The sequence below is a fragment of the Phascolarctos cinereus genome, unplaced genomic scaffold (assembly GCF_003287225.1).
Source record: "Phascolarctos cinereus isolate Bilbo 61053 unplaced genomic scaffold, phaCin_HiC Scaffold_726;HRSCAF=1367, whole genome shotgun sequence".
Classification (NCBI taxonomy): domain Eukaryota; kingdom Metazoa; phylum Chordata; class Mammalia; order Diprotodontia; family Phascolarctidae; genus Phascolarctos; species Phascolarctos cinereus.
The window spans coordinates 365,841,021-365,867,824 of NW_027556098.1; the positions used below are offsets into that span (position 1 = coordinate 365,841,021).

At 42.7% G+C, this 26,804-nt stretch overlaps 1 protein-coding gene and 1 pseudogene across 7 annotated transcripts in view; both read right to left on the minus strand.

Moving 5' to 3' along the window:
• HIVEP3 (HIVEP zinc finger 3) overlaps positions 1-26,804 on the minus strand; it is a 678,266-nt gene that overhangs the window by 427,279 nt on the left and 224,183 nt on the right. The window lies entirely within an intron of this gene.
• Positions 3,636-8,436, minus strand: LOC110206020 (microtubule-associated protein 1 light chain 3 beta pseudogene; annotated as a pseudogene).

The window sequence follows — 26,804 nt, forward strand, 5'->3', positions numbered from 1 at the left end:
GGCACATTTAGGCTTGCAAAGATATATTACTTCACTGGATGCTCACAACAACCCTGGGAAGTAGGGAGTCTAAGTGGTACTACCTCTATTTTCCAAACAAAGAAAGTGAATCCAAAAGAGATTAAGTGACTTGTCCATGATTCCACAGCCAGTAAGTGCCCAAAGAAGGATTTAAATCTAGGCTCCCAATGCCAAGTCCAATGTTCTATCCAATATAACAGGTTGCCTCTGATAAGATCAGAGATGCATTCAACTAGAAAATTCCCCAGCCCTGGCTATAATAATCACACTTCCAAGTGCAGGAAATCAATCTGAAAGGAAATGGAATGACTGATAAAATTTCAATAATACAGTAATAAAAATTAAAATGTTAACTACACTGGACCAGACTAAAGCTAAGTCACAGAATGAAAACACTGACAGCAGAAACTCTAGGGCAGGATGCCATTGCCATAGAACTGCCTGGAGGACAGTTTATGTTGCAGAGGCAAATGTAAGGATCTCACTATTATGTTTCAGCAGCCTCAGATCTGTGGAATAATTCCCAAGTAATTTTTGCCTTTACACATTTTTCAGTCATTTGAACTTCACAGATCATAGATTTCGAATGGTAAAGGACTTTAGAGGACATAAAGTAAAATCTTCTCAATTTATGATTGAGGAAACTGAGGCACATAAAAGTTAAGTGACTTGCCCAGGGTCCCATCCAGTTAATAACTGACTGATGTGGGATTTGAACTCAGGCCTTCTTGATTTCAAGTCCAGAGCTCTATTCACTATGCCTATAGCTTCTTTCTAGTATCTTCTCCTCGTAAGACCTAATCATATGTTTATGATTAGGAGGAGCTCTTAGAATGATGTAATGGAAATAATTCTGGATTTGGAGTCAGAGGATCTGGATTCAAACTCCAGCTCTGTCACTTACTGCCTATGTGATCTTGGTCCAATCATTTACCTTCCCCTGAGCCTCAGTTTCCTCATCTATTAATCCAAAGGCAATCTCTAACAGCCCTTTAAGTTCTAAGTCTCCGGCCCTGTGATGCTAAGGTTTACCAAGCACTTTCCTCACAACAACCATATAAAGTAAGGAATGCAAACATTATGAATATGCCCATATTAGAGATGAGGAAACACAGGGGCAAAATGGCTTGCTTATGACTAAAGGAGACAAGCAGATTTTGTATCTCAGGTTCCCCATTTCCCAAACCCAGCATGCTTTTCACAAAACCATTTGCCTTTCCTATATGGAATAATAACAATAATGACTTACTTTTCCCCCCAGATCCACATTTTCTGGTAAGAGGAGATCTTTGGATGCTGGTTGGCTGTTGTTCTTTACTCTTGAAGAGGACCAAAATGACATCACCATGTTAGAGTCCAGTTACAATGCATCTGACTATGGCTGATCAGACCAATACGAGCTCAGAATGTTCTGCCACAGGTCAGGCACAAATAGTCCATGTGAGCACCTGGGGGGGATTCTCTAGATTTGCACATCTCACATTTCTTTTGAGCTACTTCAATTCTGCTTCGCACACACAGCACAGCACCTTCTCTGATGAGTGCACACACACCATGCTGGGCAGTTCTGTGCCAATGTCTCCCAGGTCACACAATCAATTCCAAAGTTCTTAAGAGAGACCTTGAGTATATTGTATCTGGATGCTAGACAGAGGCAGAAAGAGGATTTTTTTTCACCTGTGACAAAAACAGGTGTGTATATATGTGTGCCCCAATTTACCCTGCATATATCTGGTATGTCAATAGTAATTTGCATGGGGTCTCCCCCACCAGACTGTGAGCACAGGTACCATGTTTTTGCATTTCTTTATACTCCCAGCACTAAGCACAATGCCTAGCACCCAATAAGTGCTTGACTGACTGACTGACTGAATGAATGAATGAATGACTTGATGACCAGATCCACATTAGAAGGAAGAAAGCTCTGGCAGCAGGTGTGAAAGATGGATGGGGATTGGGGTTGGAGTGGAAACTGGAAGCCCATGGAGGCTATTGAAATAGGCAGACAGTTAGTAGTAGTGAGAGCAGGAAGGGAGAAAAGGGGACAAAATACAAGTGACATTGCAGACAGACTTGATAGGGCTTGCTAACTAACTCTATATGAATAAAGACAAGGAAAAGGAAATGAAAGACTAGACATAAAAGCCCTTTGGAAGTTCAAAGTACAATATTAATGTAAGGTATTATAATTGTCATTCAGTAGAGGAACTAGACGTTCTAGCTGGCAAGTCACTTAACCCCATGAGGCCTCAGTTTCCTCATCTCTCGAATGAGGGGACTGGACAGATGGCCTCTGAAGTCCTTGCCAGCTCTAAACTGTAAAAGAATGCTGGGAGGTCATAGGATTTTTGAATGGCAAGAGACCAAAGAGAACATCTATTCCATCCTTTTCATTTTGTAGTTGAAGAAATGACTTGCTCGAAGTTATCCAGCTAAGTCAGTAGCAGTCCCAGTCCTAAAGTCTAAGCTTTTCCCACATCCCAGACCAGTGTGCAAATCACTACACAATCCTGCTCATTCAAGAACCTCCCAGTTCTACAAGCATGATTGTCTTTTTTTTTCCAAACAAGTTGTATACATTTATTAACTATAGTGCCAAGGTGCAATAGTACATAACTTTCACTAACAGTTGTAGATATTTCACACACATCTAAATATACAAGGGAAATTTCTGCTGATCTGCTACATACATACTTCAGTCCAACTGGTGTAACAATGAACTTTTTGTGACACTCCATGAAAATAAGTTGTCAACCCCATGCAAGTAGCAGGAAGCACTTATAGTCCTTTGTTCAAGATATTAAATAAAATGACATTATTGAAAGCAGCTTTTACCCCTTTGCTACATTCTCCTTTACAAAATGACATGCACGTAAACTGGTTGGAGGAGTTTTTATGATTAACAGTGATAGCTGAAGTATGCTTACAGTTAAAATTTTAATAAAATATTTTAGTGAAGCAGTTACTTTTTCCACTTGAAACATAACAAATCAGACTACAAACTTAACCCAAAAGGTGCAAGGGAGTGCAAAATGAATTTAATGCTCCAAGGTTCTAGGATGTAATTTCTAACTGCATCAGCAAAGACTTATTCTGGTGTGACTGTTTAGTGAAATAGTCACTGGTTTGAGAGTCTTTAAATCAGAGCAAATCGGTAATATAAGAAATGCCATCCCTCTGTTCTCAGGAACTTTTTGGAAGCCAAGCATTTAAAAGTAATCATTCAATTTACCCATAGAATCCATGGTGTTTCTCTGTATGACTATACAGAAAACAAATAAGTGACAGCAAGGAAGTCGGTGGTTTACTAAATTGGAATCTATGCATCCATTCCAGAATAAGCTAGACTTTTTTGCCCCCCATTTACCCTGCTTTGCTGCAACCGCTGATGGTAAATGGACTTTAAAAAAAAATAGATATGACATTTGACAAGGCTACTTAAAGATACACAGTTAAAGAGAAATGTTCCTATAAAAATTAGCAGTTTCCATGAACAAAGACTTGTTTCACTAAATGCTTAAAGGTTACCACTGGAATTGAAATTCCTATTTTTAAAAAAAGTCACCACAGCAATTCAAATGTCCCATTTTATTGGCAACTTAGAATGCAAGGTATGTTTCTAAACCTAAAACTTAAAAACAAGATATCCTAGATGAAACAGGAGTTTTCCAAAGTTGTACTGTATATGCTTTTGGAATTGAACATGTATTATTACATATGCATGTAATACAAGAGACAACTTACTAAAAACCCCTAAGGTGGTAGTATTTCTCTTTTGGTGAACTGTGATTAGATGAACTGAACAATGTCAGTTGGTAACATCCCTTTTTCCCTGGGTGAGGGCTTAAAAAATTCTAGTATAGAAGCTTTGTACGAGGTCTTACACTGAAGATTTTCCAAATGTCTCCTGAGAGGCATATACCTTATACAAGAATCCATCTTCATCCTTCTCGCTTTCATACACTTCGGAAATAGGTGTTGAAACGCTCACCATGCTGTGTCCATTCACCAACAGGAAAAAAGCTTGATTAGCATTCAGCTGTAGGCGCCTTCTAATTATTTTGATTGGCTCACTCATGTTGACATGATCTGGTACAAGGAATTTGGTTTTATCCAGTACAGGAAGTTGTTTCTCACCCTTGTATCTTTCTATTATCACCGGTATCTTGGTAGGATGCTGCTCACGAATGAGTCTCACATCTTCTACTCTTTGTTCGAAGGTCCGGCGCTGCTTGAAGGTCTTCTCCGAAGGTATCGTGCGGGGCAGGAGAGGGTCGGGGATGGGGAGCGGGCTTCGACGGCTCCGACAGGCCCGGGGGCGACGGGAGCTCTGGCGGCGGAGACCGAGGAGGCGACGGTGGAGACAAAGACGGAGGCTTCTGAGGTGCCCCTCCGGCCGCAGTGACTTCCCTTCTCACACGATTGTCTTAAAGCAGTATTCTCTCTGAGGGGTCCTCCTCAATGCAGTGACACTGGCCCCTGGCTGTTCCACCAACAAGACACTCCATCTCAGTTCCAGGCATTTTCTCTGGTTGTCTCTGGAGCACTCTCCCTCCTCTGCTTCTACTACTGACCTCCCTGGCTTTCTTTAGGTCCCAACTAAAATCCTACCTTCTACAAAAAGCCTTTCCTAACCCCTCTTAGTTCCAATACTTTGCCTCTTTTAATTATTTCCTCTTTATCCTGCACATAGATTGCTTTGGACATATCAGATTGTAAGCTCCTTGAGGACAGGGACTATCTTTTGCCTTTTTTTAATATCCCCAGCAGTTAGCACAGTACACAGCACATAGTAAGAACTTAATAAATGTTCATTGAATGAATGAATATCCAGCTAAGAGACATACTTCCCCTTTTGTACCATGTACTCTTTTGCTAAAAGCCTACTCCCAATCTCTGGGGAACAATTGCCCAGTTGCCTCTGGCCACTTTCGTGTACATGTTGTTTTCCCTGATGGAGGATAAGCTTCTTGAGGGCAGTTTGTTTTTGTTTTTGTTTTTCTTATCCCTAGTACCTACTACATGTTTGACACATAGTAGGTGCTTGTTGACTGACTGATTTCTTGGGCAGCACTTTCCTCCTTTTCTTTCTTTTATTCTCATCCTCTTCCCCAATACCTCCTACAACCCACCTCATTTCCTCTGGCCCCAACTCTTCAAACATAAATAGGTTAGGACAATTGGTGGTAGCTGCTACTCAGTGTGCCCCATGGCCTACGGCCTGTGGGGCTCCCAAAATAAGTAGCCACTCATCCGGAGCCAAATGTGACAAGCCTGGAATTTTTCGTAGCCCTAGGGGGAAGCGCCAGGAGCAATGAAAACAAGTTACAGAGAAGCAGGTAAAAAGAAAATCTTCCTCATGAGCAAGCACTAAAAAGGTGAAACGGGCTTTCTCGGGAGGGTTTCCCCATCACTGGAGGTTTCTAAGAGGAAGCGGAATGATGACTCATTGGAGAGGCTGCAGAGGGGATTCCTATTCAGGCACACATTGAACTAGACGGTCTCTGAGGCTACTTCCAACTTTGACTGAATCTATATGGGATATGCAGCCCCAATTCCAGGCCAAGTCACCTAAAACAGAATGTCTGCCTGCCTGACCTTGAATGAACTCAGCAGTATAAAGCCCTATAACTCAGCACACTAAAGAAGCAATTCAATTATCTTCCATTCTGGGCCAGACCTAACTTCAATCTCCTTTTCTCTAAGGAGGGATAAGGTTAGAGTGCTGTAAATGCAGGCCACCTCTCCTATATTTGAAGGGTTTTTTCCTTCCTTCCAATGCCATGAAAAAAAAAAACACTTTCATCCGATTTCCTCTTATAGGGAAAAGCAACGGAGATCAATAAGCTGTGCCCATTATTGGGGCACAAGTCTTGTGTGATCATGGCTAGGTTTAGGAGGCCTGGAGTAGTTCAAAGGACCACATTCTCTGTGTATTTCAAGGGCCTCTGATTCTAGGTTCTGATTCTGAATGGGATGACCCAACAGGCTGCCAGCTGACCTGGGGGCACAGAAGATCAAGTAGGAGCTCTGGCTAGCACAAGGACAGCATCCAAAATATACGGCCATGGATGGTGATTGACTGCCAAACAAACTGCAATTCAAGGATGCCTCGCGCTTGACCTTGTTTTGAGCAAACCTTCTACTTCCCCCTCCTTTAGACTTGTTCAAATCCAGCCTTAGACATTTACTAGTTCTGTGACTCCAGGCAAGTCATGTAACCATTGCCTCAATTTCCTCGACTGCAAAACAGGGAATATTAAAACCTCCTTCACAGGGCTGTTACGATGATCAAATGAGATAAAATTTGTAAAAGTCACTTAGCACATGGTAAGTGCTGTATAAATACTGATCCTCTTCCTCTTCCCTTCTCCTTCCCTATACAGCTAGGTCCCCAATAGGGTAAATAATGAATCCTGCATTATTTGAATTTCCACAGCATATTTCCATTGGGCTGTAACCAAGGACCATAATCATAACTTCAAATAATGTGAAGTCAAATGCATAAGTGAATTAGACTATTAGTAAATCCTGTACCACCCAGAGCCCATGGTTTAGTGCTGTGCGTAGAGCTGGCACTCAGTGCCTTCCGAATGAAGAAATTTAAAAACCATGCAAGGAGACAACATTGTTTATGCCCCCACTATGCCTGAATTCTATTGCCCAATATTTTGAACCAACTACCAGGACAGCAGAGTGGAGTAAAGAGGAAGCAGGCCATCAGGATGAGCAAGTGAAAAGAACAGGACACAATCATTCATGAAATTTCCAAGCATTAAGGAATCAATTGAAAAAATAGATGCAATAAAGCCTCTGCTAATAATAATGACTTGAGAGAGGAAGACAGACCACCAAGCTGATGGCATCATTAGCAGCTGCATGAATAAGCAGATATTACCTCCCGATCTAAATGAGACACTAGGTCTGCCACACCACGTACCACACACAGCTGCAGAAAGAAAAGCAAGGCTCCACAAACAATTCATTTCACAGCTACAGTGAGAGCCCATTGAATGGGAGCATAACACAAGCCTAGAAGAAAAGAAGTGCTGGGAGGGAAAGGACGTCTATAAAATCAAAGAGAGCACAGGAAGCCCTCCATGATACTGGCACGTAGTCCACTGAACCCTGTGAGCCAGCTCATAAATCCCCATATGGTAAGTAGCTCCCAATCAATTAACAGAAATAATCAATGAAGCCACAATAACGTTAACTGCTTATTGAGTCAATTGGCAAAATAAAAGCAAGGCAGAATGGCTCCGTAGGAGGGGGTGAAGGGAATGGATACACTGGGAAATGTAGGTGATAAAAAAACAAAAGATATCAATAAAAAAAAATTTTTTTCTTAAAAAAAAAAAGCAAGGCAGAATAGGATGAAAAAAAGTGGAAGCTCCCAAATGACCCAAGTCACCAAGCCTTTATGTGGGTCAGGAATGGTGCTAAGCTCTAGGGATACAAAGAAAAGAAAAAATAGCTCTTGCCTTGAGGAGCTCACATTCCAAAGAAATAGTAACAGGTTTGCTAACAAAATGTCTTCCTCAGCTGTTTGGTGCTTTTTTTTTTTTTTTGAGACTGGGTCTCCCTATCTTGTGCAGTGGCTACTCATCTGTTTGATACTATCACTGACTGGTTAAGGATTTTTGATCTACTCCAGTTCCAATGTGTATCAGTTTGCCCATCTTTAGGCAGCCTGGTGGCCATCCTCTGCTCCCAGGAGTCATCGGATTAGTGCCAAACTTAGAGTAGACTGCAGATCAGCTTTAGCCCATGGCAGCTCAGAACTCCTGAACTCAAGCAATCCACCCGCCTCAGCCTCCCCAAAAACAGAGATTCCAAATTCAGTGCTCTTTCCCCTCCATCACAACACCTCTTGTATAACTTGCACCTGAGCCGAAATCCCCTCCTCTACAACAGGGGTATCAAATGCATGGTGAGGCCCAAACTAGATTAAAATGTAATCGGCAGATATTTAATGAAATAAATAAAAATACAGCAAAATACAGAAAATGTTAATATGTGGTTTTCTAAGTGAACATATGTACACCAGTAGCCCCTGATTCTATTTGTGTTTGACACCCCTTCTCTACAACATACCCAAAAGTTGTCACCCAGCTTGTCTGAAGACTTCCAATGAGAGGAATCATCTACCATGAGTGGAAAATCATGGATGGCATTTTTATCAAAATAAGGCAACTAAGATAACAGGAGAATCTATCTGTTGATTGATCTACTTATTGAGCTATCTGTCCCTGCTTCTTTTTCTCTATAAGACCTTTAGAGACTGGTCTGTGGATAAACCAAGGCAATCTTCAATGAAAACAAGAAACAAAAGCTTTCATATTTCATATTGAGCTTACATTCCACTAAAATCCCCTGATCTTCTTCACCCAGAATGTCCAGCCCTTTCTTCCCCATGCTATACTGATGAATTTTTTTTTTACCCAAATGTAGGACTTTCAATTTTCTGTATTAAATTTTCTCTTATAAGGGAGTCTCCAACAAATATTTGTTTAGTGACACTCTCTCAATATCAGAAAGAGGGCATGGAAAAACCATAGCTACCCAGAGCCTGGTAGACAAGCATTGCTTTAGAATCTAATCCTTTTACTAAAAGGATTTGTTCTATAAAATTTGGATTCAGTCAAAAGGCTGCACTTAAGTATCTAGAAGGCCACACGTGGCCTCAAGGCCCCAGGTTTCCCACCCCTGCTTTAGATAATTGTTCTAAAAAGTTCTCCAGATAGTATTTACAAAGCACCTTCCTCATGACAACCCTGCAAAGTAGGTGTGGCAAGTATGATTATCCTCATTACAAAAATAAAGGAATTGGGGGGGGGTTGGGAAGGGGATGATGCAGAAGAGTTTAAATGACTTGCCCATCATTCCAACACTGAGAAGTGTTGATTTGAAGCCGATAGTCCTGGACCTAAGGCCAATACACTTTCTGTTATGTACCATAGAAATCTCCCTGGAACTGGTTTCCAATCTGTAAGAGAAGAAGAACACCTCCTGTCTTAGTTAATTTTCATGGCTTCTCAGAATCTAAAAAAACATAAGGAATATTAAAGGCCTTTGACGTATGATACTAATGTAATACATTATTATTAATGTGACTATTAACAAAAAAGAAGTTTCTCCAATTAGGATTCCCCAGGCAGACTCTTCTCTTTTTCCTAATTTCCCCTAAAAAGGGAACAAGGGACCAGCTAGGAACAGCACACCTATCATTCATGTCCATCATGTTTCCCTATGAGTTCTGTGCGGAATGAATGATTTCCTGTGAGTGAAAACGTAACAGACAAGCCGGACCCCAGGGACAGTTTATCATCTTTGATGTTCGGTTGGCTCGGCATTCTCACCATGAGGCAACAGGGGCTTGAGAAATGGTCCTGTGTCTGAGTTTGGACATGGACAAGTAAACCGTTCTTCCCAAAAGGCCTTCAGGATCTGATTCAAGTAAATTTTGACTACATTCAAGTTATACTTAAAAGAATGCTCCTTCAAGGAGAAGGCTGTGAAATCCACTCAAGAAGCTAGCTCCCCTGAATTCACATTTGTAGCCCAGGGTTTCCAAACTTTCTGATGTCACGGAACCTTTATATCTCCATTACCAACTAGTAGAACCTTGGTGGGGGGGGGGGGTACACATGTAAAACAGATACAGAATGAGGAGACACTTGAAGATGGAGCACAGCATAGTGGAAAGCGAGCTAGATTTAGAGGCAGGAAAATTTGGATTCAAGCCCTACCACTTACACATACTGGGTATGTGACCATAGTAAGTACTTAACCTTTCAGTGTTCCAGGCAACTTTCTTAAGATTGTGAGTTGTAGAGAAGGCATGGACTTACATTAATAGAGGAAACTCCTCATCAGGAACTTCCTACTCTGGTGAAAGCACATATCTGGTTCCCTCCCACCAAAATATATGTGTGTGTGTGTGTGTGTGTGTGTGTGTGTATTTAAATACAAAAATAGGGTCATATATGTATAAATATGTATGATCTTTCTTGTGAAACAGTAATATTCCATTACATTTTTCAGCCATCCTTCAATTGATGGGAATGACTTTGTTTATTCTTTCCTCGGTGGACAAAGAAAACCTTTTTCTGGTGAAAGCTTGTTGAGCAACTGAAAACATTGATTGCAACCCCCTGGATTTTCTCTTTTCTAGACTCACCATATCTAGTACATTTAACTGAGCCATATGTGACATAGACTCAAGGCCCCTCAGAAAGATCCTGGGTACCTTCTTCTGCATACTGTCCAGCTTCTCAGTGTCCTTCCAAAACTGGGACACCCAGAGGTGACCATGGTGCCCTGGATGTGGTCTGAGCAGGGCACAGAACAGCAGAACTGGACAACCACCTTCTTATTCAGAGAAACTATACCTCTCAAGTTACTTGGCTCTGGCCTTCTCTCACCTTTCCCATCCCACCTTCCCTCCTCTCTCCCTCTTTCTCTTCTTTCTTTTTCTTCTTCTTTCTCTTCTTCTCCTCTCTTCCTCACTCCCTCTCTCTCTCCCCCTTCTCCTCCTCTCTCCCCATTTTTATTTCCCTCTCTTTATCCCTCTTTCCCACTCTCTCTATCCTTCCCATATTTCTTTACTCAGTTCCCTTGACTACTTGCCAGGAATGTTACTGGACCCAGGAAAAAAAAAAGCAATCTACAGGAGACCCTTTATCTGGATGATGCCAAGCCCAAAAGAATTGAACATAACCATGGCCTGCTTTAAACAAGGCCAATATATGAGAATCTGAATCAATTTCCCCACTTCCAAAAAGAGAAATCAAGAAGAGATTCTTCATGTTACCAAAGTGAATTCCCCTGGGGCGTAGCACAGTGGATAGAGCACTGGCCCTGGAGTCAGGAGGATCTGAGTTCAAATCTGACCTCAGACACATAACACTTACGAGCTGTGTGACCCTGGGCAAATCACTTAATCCCATTGTCTAACTCAAAAAAAAGTGAACTCCCCTTATGTGCTTGAAATATGACTCCAGGGAAATATGGAAATGTGTAATACTAACTGACATTTCTATAGGACTTTAAAATGTGAAAAGCCCTTTACATGCTTTATTTCACTTGTGCCTCATAGCAACTCTAGGAGGTGAATGCTATAAACATTTTAATGCCCATTTTACAGGTGAGGAAACTGAGGGTGAAGGAAACTGAATGATGTGCCCAACATCACCCACCTAGTTCATATCTGAGGCAACACTTGAATCCACGTGTCCCTGATCCCTAGTCTCTTGTCCTATCTGTTCCATTATGCTGCCCTTCTACAGACTAGGAATCAGGAGACTAGAGTTCTGGTCCCAGTTTCAACACTAATATGTTTTTGGACAAGTGACTTCACCTGCCTGGAGCTCAGTATCTTCATCTATAAGATGCAAATAACTTGTACAATTAGGTTGTGGTGTGGAGCCAATGGAAGTATCTCTGGAAGCAACTTTTAAAGTGATAAAGTGCTATAAAATTGGAGAGATTATCATCTCAGCTTTCCAAAAATTCATTTTACACACGCCTTCTCAAGAGCACTTTTGTTGTGTAATGTGAAGTGGGTGAAAACCTAATCATCTGTTTCTCAGACAATTCACACCCTGCCATGTCTCTAATCACACGTTCCCAAAGACGCTGGTGGCAGAGGAGAGAACAGTGGCCACAAAAAACCCTGGAGAGACGCCATCCAGAGAAGCAAATGTGGCCTCTGCCAGGGCCTGAGCTGGAGGTAATGGGGAAAGTGCCAATGAATGAGACTGTTGAGGGGGAAGAAGATGAAACTCCACCATGACTGAAGGAAGACAAGGCTCAATCTGAAGGTTATGGAGATTAGAACGCAATCAGCACAATTTGGGGACTTCTTTCAGCCCTACTCATATATGCCCCTATTGAGGAGATTGAAAAGTACAGAGACCTGGCTGGTACAAGGACTCCACATGTATGGCTTATATTAAGAATGGGTGTGCATGTATATAGATATATATACATGCATATATACATATATTCTATATAACACACATACATAAAGTACATTGTAAACATTAAAGTACCATGTAAATGCTAGTTATTAATGTTATTAATTTGAAAAGAAAAAACAAAATATATAACAATGTTATCTCTTAAATTATCAACATTAAAGGTTGGTTATTAATATCTCAGAGATATGAATGAAATCTCTAATACCTGCCTAAGTTTTTTGAATGTTCTAATTTTAATGCTTATTGTCTGATTAACTTTAAGCTTAGCAAGAATCAGAATCCTAGCCATATCAGACAGATTTTTACTTCCATTTCAATAGGATTTCAGAGCAAATTTCATATCTCAACAATTAGACTGTTAATAGCACAGTGCTTTGCTTACAGTTAGCACTTAATCCCTTCTCATTCATTCATTAGATGTCTTTTAATAATAATAATAAACAGCTAGCATTTAATAGCACTTTACAAATATTATCGCATTTTATCTTCACGACAATCTTGGGAGGTAGATGCTATTACGATCCCAGTTTTATAGATGAGGAAACTGAGGCAGACAGAGGATAAGTGGCTTGCCCAGAGTCACACAGCTAGTGTTGGAAGCAGGATTTGAACTCAGATCTTCCTGACTCCAGGCCCAGCACTTGGTATCCATGCTGTCATGTAGCAGCTTACAAAGTACAACACTTAATGGTCATGAAGAACTCATATATTCATTACCAGGTTTATTCCTCACAACAATCCTGGGAGGTGAAGATGAACATTATTATCCCCATTTTATAGATAAACTGAGGTTCAGAGAAGTGCAATGACTTATCTAAGGTCACAAAGTTAATAAGCCATGCCATGGACACTGAATTGAGATCACTGGAGCATAAACTTTATAACTAGAATCTAATCCAGTTCCCTACGTATTACCAGTAAAGACACTTAGGCCCAGACTTGCCTACGACAAAGCCATGCAGGTAAGTAGGAAGCAGGTAGGATTCGAAACTAGGCCTGCTGAATCCAAACCCAGTTTTCTTTCTGCTATACCACGCTACCTCTAGTTATTACATCATTTTTAAGGCTGGCAGCCAGGTGGCGCCATACTGCACAGAGCACCGGGCCAGGAGTCAGGAAGATGAGTCTTCCTGAGTTCAAATCCAACCTCAGACACTTACTAGCTATGTGACCCTGCGCAAGTCACGTAGCCCTGTTGGCCTCAGTTTCCCCCTCTGTCAAACAAGCTGGAGAAGGATATCTTTGCCAAGAAAACCCCAAATGAGGTCACAAAGAGTCGGTCATAGCTGAAACAGCTGAACAAAGACAAATTCAGGGGACAGGCAAGCCGGTTCCCCAGCCTCGCCCATCTCCAACCAATTCCTCTTCAAAGAGGTGCTGTGTTACCACACAGTCCAAACTCCAGGCAGAATGGCTTACCCACTTGTAGCTGATGAGAAGGAAGGTTTCAGAAGTTTGTTCTAACTCTCAAAGAAAGGCTTTTTATCCCAGCTCCAAGTCATCTGACACACTAGACTTCTGGAGAAGCTTACCCCAATGTCAATGAAGTACCTGTGTGCCAGACATTGTGCTAAGCTCTGGGAATACAGAGGGAAAGCTCTCAAGGAGCGTATAGTCTCGCGGGGGAGAAAACATGCAAAGAACTAGGTACAAATAAGATACAGACAGAATAAATCAGAGATAAGCTCAGCAGGAAGGCACGAGCATTAAGGGGGATCTGGGAAGGCTTCTTACAGAAGGTGAGCTTTTACCTGGGACCTGAAAGGGATCAGAGGAGCCAGAGATGAGAAAGGAGAAAATTCCAGGCATGGTGAATAGCCAGACTGGAGTGGGAAGAAGGAGTGTCTTGTGTGAGAAACATCAAAAAGACCAGTACTACCTATGTACTCTGGATTGCACAGTACGTAGAGGGAAGCAAGTTGCAAGAAGCCTAGAAAAGTAGAAGGAGGCTATAAACACAGTTTTAAGTGCCTGAAAACAGGAAGCTTGAAAAGAACACCTCCTCACCCACGACCAAAGCGGAAAATAATTTGGTCTCTACCACCATGAAGGCAACTCCAAAATTAGCTCCTTCCTAAGGGAATTGGGTCCGGGGATATTGAGAAATTATAGGTTAGACCTTGTTCCATTCCACACAAGGACTAGGAAGTCAGGTGATCATTTAGTGATGAAACCAGACGGCAACAAACACAGCTGATGAGTAGAGTGAATTGAATGAGAAGGTGAAACAGGGCTATTCAAGGACTAGGAACCCAAGCCCAGCTCTGCCTCAACCCAGAATTATTCTGGTTCCTCAGTTTGCCCATGAGGCCACTAAGCAATACACTGGATGAGTGGAGAGATCAATAGATTTTGAGTCAAGAAGACTTGAATTCAAATCTTGTCCTAGACACGAGCTGTCTATCCCTGGGCAAGTCACTTAATCTCTTTGCCTCAGTTTCCTCATGTATAAAATTGAGTTGATGATAGCACCTGCCTCCCAGGATTTGTGTGGAGATCAAATGGGATAATATGTGTAAAGCACTTTGCAAACCTTAAAGCAAGAAATAAGTGCCAGCTTTCATAATCATAATCATCTTCAAAATGGTAACAACAGAAAGCATCACAAATCTAGGAGGAGAAAACAAACCTCTCACCCTTGAACAGTGCTTCGTATGACTGAAGGAAAAACTACAGAAGTAACAAGGTGACTACAGGGTTTCAGGACCTGACACTTACAATTTAGCCTTAGCTCCCACTTAATTTAGTGTATCTCCATCTCCAGACCAGCCTTCCTTCCCCATTTCTGGAGTCTGATATTAGCCCTACCTCTCTCCCAAACCACACAGGATGAACACCTGGGGCCTAGCTTTGATTCCCTCTCCCCCTTTATTCCCCACATTTAGTCAATCAACACATGCTATCAATACCTAGAGATCTTTTTTTCCACTCCTCTTTTCATTCCCACTGCTACCACCCCAGACCAGATCCTTCATTACCTCCTACTTGTGCTGTTCACAGTCTAGTTTCCCTAATCCATCTCTTCCTCCACCAATCTACCCTGTACTTCATTACCAAACCAAACGTTAGCTTGTCAATGGCTCCTATAGCTTTGCACTTGATGACTCCCCGTTGGCTTTAGATAACCTGCAATCTGGCTCTATACACACAGCTTATCCAACTGTTTCGAGGGTAAAAATGATGCCATGGGGAGAGCACTGGCCTTGGAGTCAGTCAGGAAGAAGAGGACCAGAGGGAAGGGACTTCCCCCAAGATACCACAGCATATGAATGTCAGAGCTGGACCTCAGTCACCTGATCCCTTACCCAAAATTCTCTTAATTGCATCATACTGTGCCCTATATTATAGGCAGTTTAAATAATAAACAAAGACTTCAACCTAATCTGAAGTTTGACAACTGAGTCTAAAAGCCTTCTGCTTACAGTCATTGCTGTACTCAAACACTCTGATGGATTTGTGCTCTCATTATGGACAGTTAATCCACAGATGCTGATCACCACCGATCCATACCTGCTCATCCTGTGAGACTCTTATGGACCCAGAAGTTTAGCAAGGGGCAGGAGATTGGATGATGGGCAAAGTGGTGGTAACCAGCCATGTGCACCCAACATTCTAGGAGGACTTTCTTAATTTCTCTTGACATCCTAAGGATACCATTGGAGCACATGGGCTAAATTTCATTCTTTGCACTTACCACAAGACTAACCCATCCATTTTTCCTACCACATCTTTTATGTCTATTCTTCTCTGAAGTTCTTTATTGTTTCTAGGTTGCATTGTGCTCACACATACCATAAAAACCTTTCCATTACCCTCTATGTGATATTCATTTTCAGTTCTTCAGAACCTGCTATACTCCATGCTGCCACATGGCAACTGGACTAGAAGAAAGTTGGTATTAAAAAGACAGACCTTTGTTTCCAGGAGAACTTTGGGGTCATTAGAAGAGCTTTGCAGTTTCCCAGAGGCAACTGAGCCCAAGCAATCCAGATGGATGGGTTGGACCCAGAAGTGAACAGGAGGAGGACAGTAGGCTAGATTGCCATTTCTATAAATCACACAAATCATCCATTTCCTAATCTAGCTTTATTTTTTTAATAAAAAGAGTGGTTTCTGTGTCATCCTACAAGGACAACCTATACCAAAGAAGGAAGTATCATCATATGATGGAAGGAATACTGTCTTTTTCTCAGAGGATCTGGATTCAAATCCTGACTCTAATGTTTACTATCTGACTTTGGGCAGATCACTTAATGTACCTGGGCCTCAGTTTACTCCTATACAAAATGAGATGGTTGCATTAGATGATCTCTGAGATCCTCTGAGCTCTAGATCTATGATGCTATGAGTCTAAAGATTACAACTTGGCAATAAGGTGTGTATTTCTGAGCATTTCTTCAAAGCTGAAGTCAGTCCCTTTCAAAGGGAGGGAAGTTGTTTTCTGAATATTATCCTATATATGGAAGTTCAACTTCTATGGCAGAGGTTCTTAACTAGGGATCTGTAGACTTTTTTAAAATATTTTGATAACTGTGTGTCAATATAATTGGTTTCCATTGTGATCATGTGTATTTTATGCATTTGAACACATTCTTCTGAGAAAGGTTCAAAAACTTTCCAAGCCCATGGCCACAGGGATCCAAGACACAAAAATGGTTAAGAGCACCTCCTCTCTGGACTGAGATCCATGAGAATGCTTCTCCTCTACAGAACTGGCATGGTATGGAGGAGAGGGTGCTGGACTGGCAATCAGGAAAGCTAGCTCTTCATTTCCCATCTGGATGCTTTCATTCCTTTGGGCCTCTCCATCACACCCCAGGAGTCTCATCATCCTGTAAGACCAGTTTGCTCTATACTCATGCCTCATCAATATCTTCTGCCCTGGCCTACATCACAGGGCTATTGTGAGGAAACCATTTGCAAATAAATCTTAAAAGACTATACAAATGTGAATTTATAATAAGAGAGAACTAAGCAGATTTCAGATCTGATCCTTGCTTCTTCACCATTTCCATACTTCAGCTTGTTCTCCCACTGTCTTCTTCTACCACCACCCAGCAGAATCTGGAATCTGCCCTGGGGACCTTGGGCTCTGATAGGTGAGTCTATCTATCACTAGAAGGCCTCTGTGCCACTTCTCAGCCATTTCCAAACCATGCTGCCCCATGCAATCCGTGCCCCAACCCTTTATTTGTTGTCTTCCTCCATGAAAAAAGCATGTTTACTTGCTTATTTTTTTAAAAATCCCCAGGACTTAGCATAGCATAAGGCAGATCAAGTTAACAAGTATTTATCAAGTACCTATGATATGCCAGGCACTGTGCTAAGTACAGGGGATATAAAGAAAAGCAAACACACACACACACACACACACACACACACACACCCTCACCAGCCCCTGCTCTAAAGAAGTTTCCAGTCTAATGGAGGAAGACAACATGCAAACAACTCTGTACCAACAAGATTAATAAGGACTAGGAAACGCTTCTGGCAGAATGTTGAAACTATAGCTGAGACATGAAGGGAACAAAGAGGCAGAAATAAGGAAAAGACTTCCAGATGTGAGGAATAGCCAGTGACAATGCAGTCTGGAGATGGAGAGTCAAGAAAGCCAATGTCATGGGATCTCAGGGAAGATGGAAGCGTGTAAGGTATAAGACTGGAAAGGTAGCAGAGAGTCCACAAGATGTTATATTTGATCCTGGAGGTAATAGGGAGCCACTGGAGATCACTGAATACAGAGGTGATATGGTTTGGGAGGATCAATTTGACAGCCTAGGGAAGGCTGGACTGGTGTGAAGAAAGTCTTGAGGAAGGGAAATCAACCAGCAAACTATCACAAAAGTCCAGCCTTGATGTGATGAGGTGGCAATGTTAGAGAAGACAGCATATACGAGAAATGTTACCAAGTTGAAACGACAGGATTTGACAACTAATTGGATATGGGTGGTGAGGGAGGTGGGGTGCAGTAAGAGAGTGAAGAATGTATGTAGAATACTTGTGGTGATGGTGAGATTAAAGGTATGTTCAAGGGGATCATGTGTAGTTGTGATGGAGTTGAGGAGTAGGTCATGGGAAATAAGTAAGCTGAGGAATTGGGAGGTTAATGATATTTGAGGGTATATCAATATGCATGCGGAAGTATAAGGGTAGGAGTTGGGGAGGAGAGAAAGACTGTGATCCAGGCACCGAAACTCACTGAGAAGGGAAGAAGAGTCCCCTGAGGTCAGCAGACAACAGCCAGAAGAATCTTGATTAAGAAATATAGGTTGAATGAACTTCAAAGGAGGAAAGGCCCCTGAGTGAGTGATGGTATTAGAAGGAAAGCCTAGAAGTAGTAGATGCAAAGGCTATTTCATTTCCCTATCATGACCAAGGAGTTAAGAGTATGAGTGAGAGGGCAACCAATGAGTAGTCAGGAAAGGATAGCCAGGGAAGCTGGGTCATCAGGCCAGAGGGGAGACAGACAGAAGGAGGTTCTCAGGGAGTTGCCAGTCAACGCCTGGAAGTGTTTATAAAGGGTGCCTGGATTTTGATGGAATGGCTGTTCAGGCAAACAGGCATAGACAAGACAACCCCTTGTAAGTGCTTAGTATCTACTTCTTCCTTTCTTCCTTTATTCCTTCCTTCTTTCCTCTATTCCTTCCTTCTTTTCTCTATTCCTCCCTTCCTCCTTCCCTCCTTCCTTTCATTCTTTCTTTCCTTCCTTCTTTCTTTCCAGCTAGGTCCATTCTATCTTTCTCTTTGCTAAATTCTTTGGACAATGAGCCTCATTTGATATCAAACTACCTTTTCCTCCTTTATTTAAAAAATACTGGGTTTTATATGATACTATAATGTATTATATAGTAATAGACCCTGAACTCTAAATGGCACTTTAAAACTATCCAGGGCTCACACAATCCTCACAATAACCCAGTGAGGCAGGGACCAGAAGCTACTACTGTTTTCATTTTGGGCCAGAAGCTACTATTGTTCTCATTTTGGGCCAGTAGTCTCAGAGAGTTGTCTGAGGCAAGAAAAAGTCAATCCATTTCCCCAAAGTCACACAGCACTACAGGCATTATTATCCCCATTTCACAGATGAATAAACTGAGGTTTTGAGATATTACTCTCTTAGTTATACAGCAGTGTCAGACATAAAATTCACACTGCCTCCCTAACATACAGGAGGTTGGGAATGGTTACTCTAAAAGATGAGGAATTTTGTGCATTTTAAAATGGGCTTCTGATTTCATCCATGTAGGGAACTCCCAGCTAGGAACTGTCTCTCCCAGTGCAGGCCATGCCTTCTCTGAAATGTACAGTCTTTGAGTTTCCTGGCATACTGAAGGGTTAGTGACTTGCCAAGGGTAATGTAGCCATTATGGATCAGAGGAAGGATTTGAATCCAGACATTTCTGACTTCAAGACCAGTTTTATATTGCCTGCACCAATACTACTTTTTAATGTATAATAATAGCTAGAATTTATACAGCACTTCAAGGTTTGCAAAGCATTTTATAAATATTATCTTATTTTTATCCTTACAACAACCCTTGGAGGTAAGTGCTATTATTGTTTCCACTTTACAGAGGAGGAAACTGAGGCAAACAAAGGTGAAGTGACTTGCCCAGGGTCATACAGTAGGTGTCTGAGGTTGGATTTGAACTCATGTCTTCCTGGCTCCAGGCCCAGCACTTTATCCACTGGACCAGCAGCTGTCTTGGACATATTAATGTCTCCTCATTTTTCTTTTCTGTCTCTATCCCACCTTTCCTCTTCCTAGGACATCTTTCATCATCCTTCCTCTAGCCTCCCTCAGCCATGAAGGCACAGCTCACCAACTTTTCCTGGTCCAGTTCTGTCTATGGCACCCTGTGAAACCCTTGCCCACTTCCTGTTCTAGCCGTTGGTGTGTAAAGAGCCTCATCTGGGACCTTTGGTCCATTTCTGAGCAGGATGGGGATGGGGGTAGTTCAGAGCCAGAGCAGTGACTGGAAATGTAAAGGATCTATGGGAGAGTGCCAAGAGGCTCACAAAGAATGTGGTCTGAGCCAACAAGCTCTGCTCACGCCCAGCACTGGTGGCTGCATTCAAGGCATTTGTACCTACTATCTCAGCATTAACACACCAGGACCCTCACTGTGGCTTGGCCAGGGAACTGCTGCTCTTAAGTGAGAGCTTCTCAATAATATCTTAAAACCTGATATTTCCATTGTGCTTTTAAAGTCAGACAAAGCATCTTACATCCATAACCTCATATGAGCCTCTCAAGAGTCCTGTGTAATCAATACAAGAGGTTTCATTATCCTCACTTTACAGATAACTAATCACAGTAAGTCACATTAATATAGCATTTCAGGGCTTACAAAGGTCTTAACATAAATTATCCCATTTGATCCTCCCACCAGCACCATAAAGTAATCTAGAACAGCATTATCCCCATTTTACAGAGGAAAGACTCAGAAAGAGCTAGGAAGTGTCAGAGGATGGGGCTCAGGGTCTAGGGCTTCTCAATTACAAGTCTAGCATCCTATTCACAACGCAAAACCCACCTCTCACAAAAGATTCTATGTTCATTTTTATGAACACTAAAAAGAATTATGAACCATATTTCAAGATCTGGTTTTGAAGGTCTCCCCATGAAAGGCAACCATTCAAACTCAACCAATTAACATTTATTAAGCACCTACTATGTGCCAGGTACTGTGCTAAATTCCAGGGATACAAAAGGAGGCAAAAGACAGTCCCTACTCTCAAGGAGCTCACAATTCAATGAAGCAGACAACAAGCAAACAAATGTGTGCAAACAAGCTATAGACAGTATGAATAAGAATCAGTTAATAGAGGGAAGATACTAGAATGAAGAAGGGTTGGGAAAGACTTCCTATTAAAAAAATGGGATTTTAGTTGGGACTTGAAGGAAGCCAGGGAAGAAGGACAGAATTCCAGGCATGGGGGACAGCCAGAGACAACATTCAAAGCCAACAGATGGAGTGTCTTGCTCCTGGAACAGCCAGGAGGTCAGTGTCAGATCAAAGAGTGTGTGGTGAGAAGTAAGGTAGAAGAAGACTGGAAAGGTTGGAGGGGGCTGGGTTATAAAGGGCTTTGAATGCCAAACAGATGATTTTGTATTTGATCTTGGAGGTGATAGGAAGCTACTGGAGTTTACTGAGTAGGGGGCATGTTGGAGAGATGTTGTAAAGGTGAAATTACTAACTTTGGCAATGGATTGAATCTGGGGCGGGATGGACAGTGAGGAGTCAAGGATCATATCTGGGTTGAGAGACTACTCAGGGACTGGAAGTAGGATGTTGCCCTCTACAGTAATAGGGAAGGTAGAAGGGGTGGGAAAGGTTTAGGGAAAAAGAAAATGAGTTCCATTTTGGATGTATTTACTTTAAGATTCTACAGGACATCTAATTCAAGATGTCTGAGAGGCAATTAGAGCTGTGAGACTGGAGGTCAGCAGAGAGGTCGGAGCAGGATAGGTACATCTGAGAATTGTCAACATAGAAATGATAATTAAATCTATGAGAGCTGATGAAATCTCCAAGGGCAGTAGTATAGAAGGAAAAGAAAAGAGGGCCCATAAACTAAGGAATTCTGGCCTCCAAGGATGTTATTGATCCTATCCCACAATTCAACTCAACAAGCACTTATTAAGCACCTACTGTGTGCTTAATAACTGTGTTCTTTGTTCCCTGGCTTCCTTTAAGTTCCAACTTAAATCACATATTCTACAGGAAGCCTTTCCCAAATCCTCTCAATTCCAGTGCCTTTCCTTTCTTAGTTACTTCCTTGTTATCAAGTGACCTGCCCAGGGTCATACAGCTAGTAAATGTTTGAGGCCACATTTGAACTCAGGAAGATGAGTCTTCCTGACTCCAGACCCAGTTGCCCTAATTTAGTCTGTTTATAGTTTCAAAGCCTTTATAATCCAGCCCCCTCCTACCTTTCCAGTCTTCTTCTACCTTACTTCTCACCACATACTCTTTGATCTAGTGACACTGGCCTGCTGGCTGTTCCAGGAACAAGACACTCCATCTGTTGGCTTTGAATGTTGTCTCTGGCTGTCCCCCATGCCTGGAATGCTCTCTTTCCTCATCTCTGCCTGCTGACTTCCCTGGCCTCCTCTAAGTGTATAGTTGTATTGTTTGTGCATATTTGTTTGCTTATTGATTCCCCCCATTAGACTGTGAGCTCCTTGAGGGCAGGGACAGTCTTTTGCCTCTTTTTGTATCCCTAGAACTTAGCACAGTGCCTGGCACACAGTAGTCACTCAATGGTTACTAACTCATTGACTCCTAAGCAAGAAAGATCACTGGAAAGGTTTCTTTCTTTGTACTCGTATCACCAGCATCTAGCACCTGCCTGGCACATAAGAGGTGCTTAATAAATACTTGTCAGTTGACTGGTCTTTCTTTGATGATTCAGGATCTTTCAATGAGCACCTTTAGGTCACCACTGTGGATGTGGCTTTCTTGACTGGATCCCCCAAATTAGCTGGTTTTCTCATCTACCACTTTCTCGTCATAGGTGAATACATAGAAGAAGATTCTGGTTAATTGAGCATGCTAGCTAGTCAAGTTCCGGTGAAGAGAGGCTTTGGCGAATACAGAGCATGAAACATCCTCAGCGAGGCCTGAGGCAGAGCAGAGTCAAAGCAGGAAGCATTACGAAATGCACTATCCACCCAGATGAAGGCAGCTCTTCACCCTGGTGGAAAGTCCAGTGTCACACAGGGGGCAGGTGATGTATTTTTATCTTATGGCTTGGTGTTTGTGCAGACACATTAAATCATAAAAATTCAAGAAAACACACCTCGCCCCCAAACCGCACAGTGTGTATTTTAGGGAATGTGTGCCCTTTTTCTAAGAAAATGCTTGATTTGCAGGAAGTTGCAAAGTGGCAGGTGTGTCCTCGTGATCCACCAAAGAAACAAAACAGACACACCACTTGGCAAACCTGTTTCTCTCAGATAAACAGCTGTCTGCTGAACTAAGGAGAAGGGGGGGGGGGAATCAAGGAACTTTTCCTGGGGTGTAAACAGCTGCTTTGTCAGTAGGATCCAAGCCAAAGAGGGAGAAGATGGAATTGGGATAGTTGTTCTGGCTGGATCCTCATTCGGGTCAAGCACTCTAACCATAAGTGCCCCCAAAGGGCTCTGTCCTGAATCCTCTTCCCTTCTCCCTCTGTATTACTTCACTTGGTGATCTCATCAGCTCTCATGGATTTAATTATCATCACTATTGGGGCAGCTAGCTGGCGCAGTGGATAGAGCACCAGCCCTGGATTCAGGAGGACCTGAGTTCAAATCCGGCCTCAGACACATAACACTTACTAGCTGTGTGACCCTGGGCAAGTCACTTAACCCCATTGCCTAAAATGACAACAACAAAAAAAAATTATCATCACTATGATGATGATTCTCAAATTTACCTACCCTGCCCTAACCTCTCTGCTGACCTCCAGGCTCACATCTCCAGCTGCCTTTCAAACATTTCAAACGAGATGTCCACTAGGCATCTTAAACCCAGCATGTCCAAAACTGAATTTATCTTTTCCCTAAACTACTCTAAACTTCCATATTACTATCTAGGGAACAAATCCTTGTCCCTCAGGTTTTTGCAATGTAAGTATTATCCTCAACCCCTCACTATCTCTCACTCCCCATATTCAATCTGTCATGAAAACCTGTCACTTTTACCTTAGCAACATATTTTGAATACATCACCCTCTGAAACTGCCAACCACCTTGATACAGACTCTCATTTCCTTATGCCTAGACTATTGCAATACCCTGCTAGTCAGTCGGTCTGCCTCAAGTCTCTCCCCACTCCAATCCAACCTCCATTTAATCACCAAAGTGACTTTCCTAAAATGCAGGTCCAACCATATCACCCACTCCCCTACTCAATAAACTCCAATGGCCCCCACCTCCTCCAGGACCAAATGCAAAATCTTGGGGCTGGTGTTCAGCCCTTCATAACCAAGCCCTTCTCCTACCTTTCCAGTCTTCTTACACCTTCTTCCCTGCCATCACTCTTCAATCCAGCGACACTGGTCTCCTTGCTATTCCACAAACAAGACACTCCATCTGTCACCTCTGGACATTTTCTCTGACTGTCCACTGTGCCTGGAATATCCTACATCTTCATCTCCACCTACTGCCTCCATTTGTCTTCCTTCAAGTCTCAACTAAAATCCCATCTTCTAGAGGAAATCTTCCCCTCTTACTTCTAGGGCCTCTTCTCTGTTAATTACTTCCTATTTATCCTGTATATCATTTATTTGTTCATGTTTGCTTGTTGACTCTCCTGTTAGATCACGAGCTCCTTGGGAGAAAGGGACTGCCTTGGGACTCTTTCTGTATCCCATGAATTTAGCACAGTGTCTGGCACATAGTAGGCACTTATTAAATGTTTATTGTCTGACCCCCTGTCAGCATCCAGGCACACTCTGTGGCTGGGTGAATATCTAGTCCCCTGTTGTCAGGTATGACCCCTCCTAGACTGGCAAGATCCTCGAGAGCGAGGACTAATCTCACTGTTGTCTTCATAGCCCAGTATTAAGCACAATGCCTGACATAATGTGGGAGAGGCTTCATCAATGCTGATGGAATGCAGTGCACAATGGAGGAGTTCACTCCATCAAGAAGCATTGACCTGCATGCCAGGTACTGTGTGAGATACTGAGCTATAAAGACAAAGCATACCCATGGAAAGACAAATAACAGTGTAAAATGATGAGGAGGGTGTGCTGAAGGAACTGGGGTATGTGGCGTGTTCAGGAAGGATTAGCACCTCTGGAGTGAGGGTTGCTGAGCTCTTTTCAGGTCTGCTTTCCACCTGTTATTATCTCCATTTAACAGTTGAGGAAACTGAGGCCAATAGTGGTCAAGTGAATTACTTGCCTAGCGTCACAAAGACAGGATTTGAAGTCAGGACTTTCTGCCTCTGGGCCCAGTGTTTCCTGCCCCTTTGCTGCCCAAAGAACACGAGATGTCATAAGCTGACGATGCCGGACAAGTCCGCACTGGCAGCATTCCTAACTTCTGCTGAGCCGCGGAGGGCCAAGACAACGAGCTTGTCGCCCACAGTGGAGCTGGCCCACTACACTGAGAGCTCCTGGACAAATATTTTGGCAGTGGATGTGAACTCAGCGCCATCTTCAAGCGTGAGAAGGTCCACTTCATCTGGGATGAATTGTGGTGGCGCCGACGCCTGGGACACCTCTAAGAAAAAGGTGCCGAAGACCATAGACCCAGGAGGCCTGCTATGGGAGGAAGACGAGCCATCTCTGAGCGTCCTGGAGGCTCCGGCATGGCTTCCCACCCCAGGGGAAGACCCACGGCAGGGCTGGCTGCTCAAACTCCACGTTCCCTTTTCCCTGTGGCACACCCTTCCCCTGCTCTTTAAATTTTCTCTCAGAGAGAGCCACGGGCTGGGATCTTTCAAACATTTTTTTCTTTCTCTGACTCCTATCACTTTCTGTTCCTTCACTTTTTTCCAGTTGATGTTTCAGAAATTGGACGGGATCAAAGACACAAATAACCTTGGCTTGAGGTTCAACCTAACTCTGGTCTTCATTTGTTTTTGTCCTGGCCAAGAAAAGAGGTGTGATAATGTGTGTCTCTGTCTCTCTCTGTCCTTCTCCCTCTCTCTGTCTGTCTGCCTCCTCCCCCCCGTCCTGAGAACTAATTTCACCCAAACCTTACTCCTTTCCCACATACACTGTAAATACATAAATGTCAGATTAAAGGGAAATTGTTTTCAGCCCTCCACCTTCCCAAAGAAAAATAACCGACCACCATTTCCTCCCTCTCCCTACTCCAATAAGTCCATCCTTTCCTGGAGAAAGAGGTCTCTGGTATATTAAGGAAGGGTGTCTCTTTCCTTATATCTCTCACCCCCACCCTCATCCCAGGATGGGTTTGAACTCTAGGGAGGAATATAGCAAATTTTAAAAACCTTTTGACTTTGAGGGAAAGGGTTGTGAATTCAGAGGAACCCAAACTTTCTCATTGGAGGTGGGGGGAGAAAGGAGTTTATCTGCTTCTGTTTCCTTTCTTGGTGTGGGAGACTGCCCCTCCTGCTTGGAATGCCCTCCCTCCTCACCTCAGCTTCCAAGAATCCTTCGGCTTGCTCAAAGTTCAGCTCTACAGCTGCCTCCCACAGAAGCCCTTCCTCCCACCAGCTGTCCGTGTTCAGGGTCTTGCACATAGTAGGCACTTAATAAATGCTCGCTGAACTCAATTTCACCCATCAGCTATTCAATTCAGACATCACATTCTTTAGAACTTTTAAAAAATATTTCTTCTAAGGGGGAACTTTAAGAACTTCAGAAAAAGAAAGGTGAGTTCAGGAGTAGAAGGCAGTGGTCCTATGAAAAGAGAAGAAAGGAAAAGTGGGAAGAAGGCCTAGTAAGGAAGAGAAGCTGAAGAAGGGGACAGGGCAGAGGGGTGGGGGGAGGGGCACAGAGGTAGTAAGGCAGACCAAGGATGGCAGTAAGAATCGAGAAACTCACCATGTTGTAGAGCTTTCATACAAAGCATGAAGGGTTTGAGGTTGACACAGAAGTCAGGTGCTTATTGTTTTCAGTCATGTCTGACTCTTTGTGACCCCATTTGGGGCATTCTTGGCAACCATACTGGAGTGGTTTACCATTTCCTTCCCCAGCTCATTTTACAGATGAGGAAACTGAGGCAAACAGGGTAAATGCTTGTCCAGGGTCACATAGTCAGTAAATTTCTGAGGCTGGATTTGAACTCAGGTCTTCCCAACTCTGGGCCCAGCATTCTATCCACTGCCCCACCAA